This window comes from Schistocerca piceifrons, chromosome 6 (assembly GCF_021461385.2).
Source record: "Schistocerca piceifrons isolate TAMUIC-IGC-003096 chromosome 6, iqSchPice1.1, whole genome shotgun sequence".
Taxonomy (NCBI): domain Eukaryota; kingdom Metazoa; phylum Arthropoda; class Insecta; order Orthoptera; family Acrididae; genus Schistocerca; species Schistocerca piceifrons.
Window position 1 is genome coordinate 300,716,124 of NC_060143.1, and position 12,024 is coordinate 300,728,147.

Below are 12,024 nucleotides of genomic sequence, written 5' to 3' on the forward strand. Positions count from 1 at the left end.
GTCGGTAGTTATCCGCCGCTGTCCGCTGCACATCCGTGTGGAACGTAATACCTAGGCATTTTATGGTCTTAACTAAGATGAGCGGGCCTTCCTCCCCCGGTTGTAATCCTCGACCGACATTCATGCAGCGTGATTTTTGCAGATTAAGCACGCTTCCTGCCGCCATCCCGTATCGCTGTATCCATGCCAACGCCGTTCGTACTTCTTCGCCTGTCCGTGCCACCAGCATCACATCGTCAGCATAAGCGCGGCAATGAAAGGTCAGTTGTGGCAACGGCACTCCCTCCAACCGTCTTCGGAGACCATATAGACAGTGTTCCAAAGCCATTGCATACAAAAATATCGAAAGGGGGCAACCTTGACGAACTGACCTTGAAATAACAATGTAGTCAGTGCCCCGCCCATTCACCGAGACCTTTGATCGTACGCCGTGTAACAGTCGCATGATCACTAGGATGAAGGCCTGTGGGATTCCCAATATGCCCATCACCGCATGCAAAAAGGTATGATTCACTCTGTCGAATGCATGATCGAAGTCAATAGCGACGAGTGCCCCACGCACTCGGCATGCCGCTGCTAATGCGATGATATCTCGGTAGTCACTGAGCGCCGTATGTACGTTGCTCTTACCGCCGAGGCAAGTTTGATCTATGAGGAGTCTATCAGAAAGTGAAGACCGCAGGCGAGCCCCAAGGATGCGCGCGAAAATCTTATAGTCGCAGTTCAAGAGAGTGAGTGGTCTATAATCTCCTGGATTTCTGCCACCGCGTGGTTTGGGTATTGGGATGATGATACCCTCCGTGAATTCGGCAGGTATCTCAGTCTGCGGTAACAGGAGTTCGTTGTACATCTGAATCCAGGTCCGTCCCATGAGGTATGCAAAGGCGCGGTAAAATTCAATTGGGAAGCCGTCCTGTCCTGGGGACTTGTTCGGAGCCCCCCTGGCAATTGCGTCTGTCAGCTCGTCCTCTGTTATCGCTGTGATGAAAGTCTCTGCATCCAGTGGTGGTCCTCTATCTGGCATTTCCGAGATGACATCATGTAGTGTCTCGTGGTTCACATGTAAAGGTCCATATAACTGGCGGAAATAGTCGGTAAACACATGCGCAATATCACGCTGGTGCACAACTTGCTGGCCAGTTTCAGAGATTAGTTCCCTGATCAATGTCCTGCGTCGTCGTTGGCGTTCACGTACCACGTGGTGCATGGAGGGGGTTTCGGCAGCAACTGTGTCCGCCAATCTCGTCCGGACCATTATACCTTTCATTCTTAGTCTCGTCAGCTGTAATAACTTGGCTTTTATCCCGCGCATGGCCGTGTGCCTTTCCGGCGATGGTTGTTGGGTCATCAGCTCCCTCAGGGCTGTAAAATAAAAATCAGCCGTTGTGCGGTTCCACTGCGATTTATCCTGCCCGTATCGTATCAACGTTCTCCGTAACGTTGGTTTTTGCGCATTTAATCCACCACTGGAGAACCGAGGTGTATGCTCGTTGGCGGCGAACGCAGGTCTCCCAGGCCGCCTCTATCGACCGGTGACATTCAGTGTCACGTAAAAGTGCACAATTCATTTTCCAGTGACCTTTACTCCACCATATCTTCTGACGCGTTAGTGAAATCGTACAGACGTACGCCATATGATCCGTAAAAGCCGCTGGCCAGATTTCGGCATCCAGTATCGTCGTCCGTAGAGCTCGTGTCACGTACACTCTATCAAGTCTACTCGCCTAGTGTCCCGTGACAAACGTATAACCCGGTCTGTCACCATGCTGCAGTTCCCAGGTATCCAGAAGCGCCATTTCGGTAATCAACGCACGCAGTTCCATGCATGGCACATAATGAGGTACTTGGTCCTTTTTGTCGACGACACAATTAAAGTCGCCGCCCACTATATAGTTATCAAAGCGTCCAGCGAACAACGGTGCTATCTCTTCGGTGTAAAAAGTCGCCCGTTCTCTTCGTTTTGTGGAGCCAGATGGTGCGTATAAATTGATGAAACGAACGCCGTCGACAGTGATCGCTATGCCGCGTGCCGAAGGGAGAGACCTGACGTCCTCCACTCCTATTCCTTCCCTGGTGGGAATCGCCACACCGCATCCACTTTCATCGTGCACTGAATAATGTGCCTCGTAACCGTAGAACTCTGGCGGCAATGTGAAACGCACTTCTTGTAGGAGGACAATATCCACGTCCGCAGCGCGTAACATATCTTTCAGCATTTGAATTTTAAGCGGTGTCCGTATGCCATTAATGTTTATCGTGGCAATGCGGTACGCCTGGCTTGTGTTCATCAGGTGTAGGGCGGTGTCATTAAGCGTCCATCTGCACCCCCGGCGCTCCTCAACACACTAAGTTGGTCAACATTTCCCGACCCCTCCCGGCCTCTGGCCAGGACTGTCCTCAATCGTCGCGTTCGTATTTTCATCCTGTTCCTGTTGGTCCATTTCTTGCGCCCAGTCCCCCAGCATATTTCCGGAACTGATCGAAGGATGGGAGGTAACGTTGTCATCGCTCTGATGTCGGACAGTTGTCATCTCCACTTCCGCCTTCCGGTCACCAGAAGGAGAGTTCAAGTTATCGTCGCTGTGTAGTTCCTGCATCGTCATCTCGGTATCTGTTGAATCCACTGGTCTCAGGTCGATACTGTCGTTGTCGTCCACTGTTCCCTCGGGACTATGGCTACCGTCAGCAGAAGTCAGTCGACGCTTCTTTCTTCTCCCGGCGAACGCTGTTTCCGTTGCCTTGCATCCGCATCGGTTGTTGGGGTTGCGTATCCTCCGTCTTGGGCCTGGCCCATCACGCTCTCGGTGGAAGCACTGGCAGCCACCACGGATGAGCCTGGAGCGGCCGTCAGCTGCATCTCTTCTGTGGTGTCCTGTGTCTGCTGTGGTGGAACCGGTGGTCGGAGTTCCAGTCTGTTGGTGTCCATGTTCTCTATAGGGGGCAGCTGCTGGTGCCCATCGAAAGGCTCCCTCACGTCGCCTCTCAGGGCTTCCACAAAGGTCAACGGTAAGACAGTCGTCGGTTGTGGCGGCTGAACGTCATCCCGTGGAGTTTGCACTAAACGTCGCTGGAGGCATTCCGAGCGGACGTGACCTTCTTTCCCGCACCCCGAGCAAGTGCGAGGTTGCCCATCATAGATTATAATCGCTCGACAATCTCCTATGTACAAATAAGAGGGGACGTGCTTGCGCAGTTCTATCCGTATTTGTCTCACCCCATTTAAAACGGGGTACGTGGTAAAAGTCCATTTTTCGGCCACATGGGATAGAACTGTACCGTATGGTCGAAAGGCGTCGGTAACAAGTTCAGACGGGACCTCAAACGGAAGTTCGAAGACTCGTATAGTGCGGATCCCCATTCCCGCGTGATCGACTGTAACCGCACCAACATTCCCGTCGGCATGACAGAAACGATACCCGTTCGGTGATCGTTGTAGAAGTCTTTCGCAAGCAGCCTCGCCAACAAGCTTGACATAGACGACGCTTGAAACGAGCGATAAATTGATTCCCACGATTTCCTGTGGATCGATTTTTACCTCTTCTCTGAGGAAACGTTCAATCTCGTGTGCCTTTGGTCGTGTATAGTCGTTCGCAAAACTGAACTTCAAAGTCGTTTTTCTGTACGAGTGTGCCATCTCGTTCTAGACTCACAACACCGCACACGCGAAGCTGCTCCGGCGTAAACAAACAGGCGCGCGCACCACAGCGCGGCCGGCAGGCAACACGGTCCTCACTGTGTCACTGCCGAAGGCAGACTACCCCTTAACGTTAGTGTAAATAAAATTCTTCCTTCGTGTATAACACACATAAAGTCTTCCATAATCATCACTTCCTGTCTGAAATGTTCCTTCTTCTGCTTTCTTAGCTTGTAAAAATAAAAAAAAATGGAAATGAGCGTTTGGCGCCATTGACTGGGAGGCCCCTTGCGGGGCAGGTCCGGCCGCCTTGGTGCAGGTCTTATTACATTCGACGCCACACTGGGCGATCTGCGCGCCGGATGGGGATGAAATGATGATGAAAACAACACAACACCCAGTCCGTGAGCGGAGAAAAATAGTCGTCGAAATTTTAATGAATCATTCTATTATTCTCAGATATTATTTAAATGCAAAAAATGGTTCAAATGGCTCTGAGCACTATGGGACTTAACTGCTGTGGTCATCAGTCGCCTAGAACTTAGAACTACTTAAACCTAACTAACCTAAGGACATCACACACACCCCACCCGAGGCAGGATTCGAACCTGCGACCGTAGCGGTCACGCAGTTCCAGACTGTAGCGCTTAGAAACTCTCGGCCACCCCGGCCGGCATTTAAATGCACATTAACTTTTATCATTGGAGGTGAAATAAAAGGAGGTCGCCCTAGAGACTTACGCTGTTCATTTCTTTGAAGCCAACGTCACCATATTACTAGCCCCTAAACATTAGCAGACCATTACTTATGCTTGATTCTGGTTTTAATTTCTGTTGTCTTCAAGCAACAGTTACTGTAAACAGTAAATATTACACTAAATTTTCTCATGTTCAGAAATTCCAAGAAGCAATCTGTTTTACTTAGTAAAAACGTTTCTGTAGCCAGAATTGCATAAATTCTTCACATTTTATGTTCAAACCCGAATCCGATCATCTGTCTATCATGTAATTTCTTTATTTTACTGTATATGTGTCTGAGTGTGAACGAATGAGTATTTTTATGTATACTTTGGGGTTTGTTGGGTAGTAGTAGTTCCATGGAATGTCAGCTCGGAACAGAAGAGGAGTTGCTTGTCCTCTGCTTCAACCCGAACAGAGAGGTCTACCCTTTACGAACGGGGGTTGGTTACTATTAGGCTGGTGGCGGAAACGGCTGCTCTGGTCAGTTCCGTCTGCAATCCGGGGTAGCTTGGAGCTTTGTTCAGAACGGCACTCTTCGTCTGATCGCCTATGAGTGTGATCACAGGAGTAAGTAAGCCTTCTGCTGTGTTGGATTATGATTTTAAGTACGTTTTGTAGTTACTAAAGAAAACGTTCAAAGTAGATATATTCCCTTAGGTTAGCTATAGTGCCGTATTTCATTTTTCAGTTCGTTTTTGGATTCTGGAGTGGAATATGTTTGTTTCAGAATTTACCAGTGAGTGAAACTTCCGTTGTTCCCTTGGAACAGCGGGGTAGAGTAATCACCAGTAGCAGTGTTTAATGTGAGGTAGTAACTCAAAATATCGTGTGAATGTGGTTTGACTGAATCCATATGCGTGTGTGCTTTTATGTTTCTGATTTTACGTATATTTCTGTATGATTTCCGTGTCTGGTTCTCTTTGGTTTGACATCATGTACGTTAGGCGACGAGCCAAGAGTGCTGCTCCTACTTTGTAATCGTGTTTCTTGATTCGGTTTGAATTTCACTTGGCTGGTAAATCATTTCTGAGTGTTTTATACGCACTTGTGAAAGATGCCTTGTTCGGTGAAGAGCAACGCGTACCGTGAAACTGTCCTCAGTATTCACTTTTACAAGCTTAGTTCTCCTACGTTTGGCTCGCGATCATTTAATCTCGTCGTGATTTCTGTCAGCTTTCCGGTATTCTCGGTGTTCCTATTTTCGTGGAAGAGTTTCAGTTCGGATAAACGTGTATGGTAACTTGCCATGTGGAAAAGTCGGCTCTCGGTTGTCGGTCGCGATTCATTATTCTTTTATATTACTTTTATAAACTATTCGAAACGGGTTAGACCTCTTTGCGAGTTAGTGCATGCATGTAGTGTCGATAAATTGTGTCTTGATCTGTTTTATCGTGTGAGAGTATGAGTAAATGTTTCCAGCAGTTTATCCTCTCGCTCCCTCACCGAAGTTACAGCTTGAAGTGCTTTTTATCTTATTGTATTACCTTAATGCTATAGTGTTCAGGTACCGGGTTATAATGTTAACTGAATATCCCTCACACCCCCGCCCCCTCATTTTAATGTGTTTTTTCGACGAATAAACCTGATCCATGAAAGTTAACCTCATGTGGCCTGTTCGTTCATTTACAATTGTTTAAGTGCCTTTCCCATTTTAAAAAAAATTGTGATTTCATGCTCCTCTCACATGTTCCCTGAGAAGAGCTGTAACCAGATAAATTCATGAGACCACTATGTCAGCTAAAGGGGAATCAGTAATATCTCAAGCCATTGGAATATAAATTACGTTCATCAATTGTCCCAAATAATTTAAATGAAATTAATATTTCTCATTGAAATAATTATTCATCTGATGTTCCAGTTCAGTCATTTTTAATACTTAGGAAAATCTAGGATGGTGGCGACTCTGTTTTATTATCATAGCTTTGTCTCTAATAGTGGCTTAACCACGTAAAGGTATGGATGTTTACGAAAATGTCATGTGGTAACAAGAAGGCAACGAACCTACACACTATACAAACGTTTGTCAGAAGTAAAACATTTACAATTAAAAAGCACGTGGTGCACGTTACCGTGTCCGCATACATAGCGTTCACAGTACACAGTAAAATGCGTATTTGAACATCTACGTTTGCGTTACATGTTCCATACATTAATGATTCATCATACACGTGGCATGTGGTGCAACTAATTGATTATTATTACACATTTATATTATTTTTACGCTGAAGTAAACCAAAAATATGCCACTTTTACGTCCTGGTATATGGTTTCAAGGGAAATTTTGCAATGGAAGTTGTGCTATCTAAATGAATATAACATAACAAATTTGAATTTAAGCCGGTCGGAGCTACAAAACCCTATCTCCTTCTTATCACCGGCGCTTTAACTTACTGTGTCATCCGATCACCACACGAGGATAAACGTTCATTACGGGAATAGCACGACGATGCTTGGCTTATTCGTCATAGGGATATACACCAACGGAATGAAACTTACTAAATAAGTAAATCCCGTGTGTTTACGAACCGGGTACAGGCCATTTGATCTGATGCCATTTCCGTGGATTGCGTGTCTGTTTCTTCGTTCATATTCTCAAAAAACTCTTAACTTGGTGCAGCGGGACTTAGAGGACCTCTTTCCAACCTATCCACCATATAAAAAAGCGAAGTGTTCACTGTGAATCGAACCTGGAACATATAAGTGAGTAGAAAGCATCGCTAATCAGCCTCCCAAAACGTCGACTACATTCACTGAACTGAAATGAAAGTGAAGTCGACAAGATGAAACATTATCGATGAATTGCGTCGATAATTGATGATACCACCATACGGAGTACCTTTGGAAGTACGTTATTGTATTGAATGATATTTGATTAATAGAACCCAGTACATTATGCTGGACGGTGAAAGTTCTACAGAAATGAAAGTAACGATCGCTGTGGCCCAAGGACACGTAATGGGACTTCCATCGCTCTTAGCAGACATAAACCATTTTTCAGACAGGATTGTCAGTACTACAAAATGGATCGCTGTCGGTGCTGTTGTTTTCAGGAACGCATCACCCTTTCACTGTTTTCTGAAAGCTTACAAAGCCTTTGACAAAAGTCATACGTGGCTTAATGAATGGCAGCTCTCTTTAAATGTGGATAAACACAGAATATTAGGATCGATCAAGAATTTCCGTTTAAGGGCAATGTTGCAGCCTGTATGAAACCTAACGCGACTCCGATGTAGTTATGTAGGCATCGAAATATAGGCAAGCGGCTAGTGTTTGTGATCTTGTAATCGCTCCCCCCCCCCCCCCCGCCCCCGCCCCCTCTCACCGCCACTGCCACCGAGCGAGGTGGCGCAGTGGCTAGCACACTGGACTCGCATTCGGGAGGACGACGGTTCAATCCCGCGTCCGGCCATCCTGATTTAGGTTTTCCGTGATTTCCCTAAATCACTCCAGGCAAATGCCGGGATGGTTCCTTTGAAAGGGCAGGGCCGACTTCCTTCTCCGTCCTTCCCTAATCTGATGAGACCGATGACCTCGCTGTTTGGTCTCTTCCCCCAAACCAACCAACCAACCGCCACTGCCCGCGCCACTCGATACGCGGCCCAATTACAATAAAATGACCACCGCCAGTGTTCGGCGGCGACGTTCGGTTACCACTCATGGGCGGCAAGTGGCGTCACTAGCTGTGAAGGGCAAATATAGCATGTTGGGAAGTCGCAGAAAAACAGTGCAGCCGTTGTCGTAAGGCGGAAATAGAGCTATTTTTTCTGACGTCCAAAACGACATGATCATTTTAGCTCAGGCCAAGGTTGGAAGCATTTCCGAAACGGCTAAGATTTTGTTCACTTGTTGCCGTATTTAAAGTGAAGTGACACTATCCAAAACTGGCGCCGAAGCAACTGTGCTCCACCGGGGGCCGCAGATGACAGGGGTGAATGACGATTGCGAAGATATGTACGGGCGAACAGACGTGCAACTGTTAAGCAACTGAAAGCCCAGACGAGCCAAGGGGTACCAACAGAGTCTCCTCAACGACTCTCCACCGAAAGTTCGTGCCTTTGGGCCTCCGCAGCCGGTGCCTGGTTCATGCACACATGCTGACTACTATTCGTCGACGACTAAGGATGGGATTTGCTCGCCAAAACAACAACTGGGCATCCAAAGAGTTGCGTCAGGTGGGCTTTTCAGGTGAATCACGTTTCTACATCTACATCTACATCCATACTCCGCAAGCCACCTGACGGTGTGTGGCGGAGGGTACCTTGAGTACCTCTATCGGTTGTCCCTTCTATTCCAGTCTCGTATTGTTCGTGGAAAGAAAGATTGTCGGTATGCCTCTGTGTGGGCTCTAAACTCTCTGATTTTATACTCGTGGTCTCTTCGCGAGACATACGTAGGAGGGAGCAATATACTGCTTGACTCCTCGGTGAAGGTATGTTATCGAAACTTCAAGAAAAGCCTGTACCGAGCTACTGAGCGTCTCTCCTGCAGAGTCTTCCACTGGAGATTATCTATCATCTCCGAACGCTTTCGCGATTACTAAATGATCCTGTAACGAAGCGTGCTGCTCTTCGTTGGATCTTCTCTCTCTCTTCTATCATCCCTATCTGCTACGGATCCCACACTGGTGAGCAGTATTCAAGCAGTGGGCGAACAAGTGTACTGTAACTTACTTCCTTTGATTTCGGATTGCGTTTCCTTAGGATTCTTCCAATGAATCTCAGTCTGGCATCTGCTTTACCAACTATCAGCTTTATATGATCATTCCTAATGCATACTCCCAGATAATTTATGGAATTAACTGCTTCCCGTTGCTGACCTGCTATATTGTAGCTAAATGATAAAGGATCTTTCTTTCTCTGTATTCGCAGCACATTACACATGTCTACATTGAGATTCAATTGCCATTCCCTGCACCATGCGTCAATTCGCTGCAGATCCTCCTGCATTTCATTACAATTTTCCGTTGTTACAACATCTCGATATACCACAGCATCATCCGCAAAAAGCCTCAGTGTACTTCCGATGTTATCTACTAGGTCATTATGTATATTGTGAATAGCAACGGTCCTACGACACTCCCCTGCGGCATACCTGAAATCACTCCTATTTCGGAGACTTCTCTCCATTGAGAATGACATGCTGCGTTCTGTTATCTAGGAACTCTTCAATCCAATCACAGAATTGGTCTGATAGTCCATATGCTCTTACTTTGTTCATTAAACGACTGTGGGGAACTGTATCGAACGCCTTGCGGAAGACCAGAAACACGGCATCTACCAGGGAACCCGTGTCTATGGCCCTCTGCGTCTCGTGGACGAATAGCGCGAGCTGGGTTTCACACGATCGTCTTTTACGAAACCCATGCTGATTCCTACAGAGTAGATTTCTAGTCTCCAGAAAAGTCATTATACTCGAACATAATACGTGTTCCAAAATTCTACAACTGATCGACGTTAGAGATATAGGTCTATAGTTCTGCACATCTGTTCGACGTCCCTCCTGAAAACGGCGATGGCCGTGCCATTTTCCAATCCTTTGGAACGCTACGCTCTTCTAGAGACCTAGGGTACACCGCTGCAAGAAGGGGGCAAGTTCCTTCGCGTACTCTCTGTGAAATAGAACTGGTGTGCTCCATCGTACAGATGGCTGTCGGCGTGCGCAGTGTGAAACGTCTGAAAACAAACAGTAGAAAGCGGAGGCGTGGGCAGTCAACTCGTCATTCAGGTAGGCGCAAAATGTATCAATACAAGTACGCACCAATACTTCGGGACTATCCTCGGCATGACGACAGTTACCAGTGGGACAATGCATGTTGTCGCACTGCTCACGGCCTACATATTTGGTTTGAAGAGCATTCCCCTGGCCACCAATCTCCCCGGTTTTAAACCCTATCGAGAATCTGCGGGACCACTTCGATCGGCCTCTTCGTGCCATCGACCCCCACCGAGAAGTGTACCACAGCTGACCACTGCGCTGGAGTCGGCATGGCTCCACATCCCTGTCGGTACCTTCTGGTTCCTCATTATCTCTCTTCCTGTATGCTTTTCAGCGGTCCGGGCTAGAAAAGTTGGTTATTCAAACTTTTAACAGGTGGCCACACTAGTGTAACTAGGCAGTACTCGTAAGAAAGAGAGCGCACCAGATACCAAGAATAATGGCGAACATACCGAGAACGTGTAATGGTACAAGCCACTAAACTATCGATTCTTTAAGGAATCCAACTCCCATGTACGTATACAAGAGATGCAATTACTTTACAATGTGTTAAATATTTGATGTAAAGCATGTAAGCTAGAAAAAGTTTAGAAAATGTTTTAAATTATGCTTTATGTGTTAAACTACTGTTTGCAACAAATCGCGTGGCTGTAGCAAGCATAGTTCCTTATAAATAAAATTTGCAATTGGAGAAAGACTTTATGCTCACCCTGTATGTGTAGATTTAGGATCTGCGGTCTAACGAATAAACAACAAATTAAAAACTGTGGGTAGTATACCTCTAAATCGGATAACCTGAACGTTGCAAGCTTTTCACTAGTTCATCTAAAATTGTTAATCAGACCATTAATTAAATCCACCTATCAGACAGTAATCTTGAATTGGTGGAAGGGGAAAGGAAGGACGAGTAAGTTTTAACGACCCATGGGTGACAAGGATTTAATGACGCAGCACAAACTCGGGTTGGGGAGAGATGAGGAAGGAAACCAGCGTTGTCTAGTGTTCCGCGACACGATTGTCGGCAGTTCTGGTAGAATACTCAAATGACGTACGTAAGAAATGATAGCATTACGGGTAGTATTGGTAGGAAAAGAAACACAAATGAATGTGTAAAAGAAAAACAGGGAACCGACGACTTCCCTGTGTCTGTTTGTTCGTTTGTTTGGTTGTTTCTTTTCCGCGTAATTAGAACCGCACGTTATGCAGTCTTAGTCCATATTTTGTTGTTAATAGAACGTTCTTCATCGTGATAAAAGGCGTGCTACCTGTTAATACTAATAAATGCGAAAGTCGTTTATGAATAACAGAAACATATTTTATAGAGGTTAGACGATGTATTGGAGGGATGTTTATTTATTTTGAGAAAATTCCGTTTCTAGAGCTTAATTTGTGCTTCTTTCTACTTTTACTTCAAATTACGTCCTCGTCACGTTACAGATCAACAGTTTTCGAATAAACCTGAATTACACATTGATAGCTTCAATTTTATTTTTATGTAATAGAAATGAGGATAAATAAGTAGAACAAAAATGTTCCGTAGGTTACGCTGCGCCTCAGATATTTTCACTCAGTTTCATTGCTTCCGTTTTCAAGAGGAATCTGTTAAGACACTGGTCGCATACATAAAAAAACGTGATTGATGAGACGTAACACCGGAAATGTATGCAACACACCAAACGCACAGGTAACGCGATTACGATCTTAAGCGAGCAAGGCTACTAGCAAAACTGCCGTAGTCCACCCTTGCTTTGTTTGATAGACTACGGCAGCCTGTGCTAGTTGTACAACATTTCCTTTTAAAAGTACGATGCTGGCAGTCTTATTACTCTTGTTAGTGAGACCATGGAAAACTTAAGACATAACGGGCATTTGAATTATTATCCTGCAGAGGGCGCGCCCAAAGCCTTCTTACCACAGTGCCTTACCACAATGCCA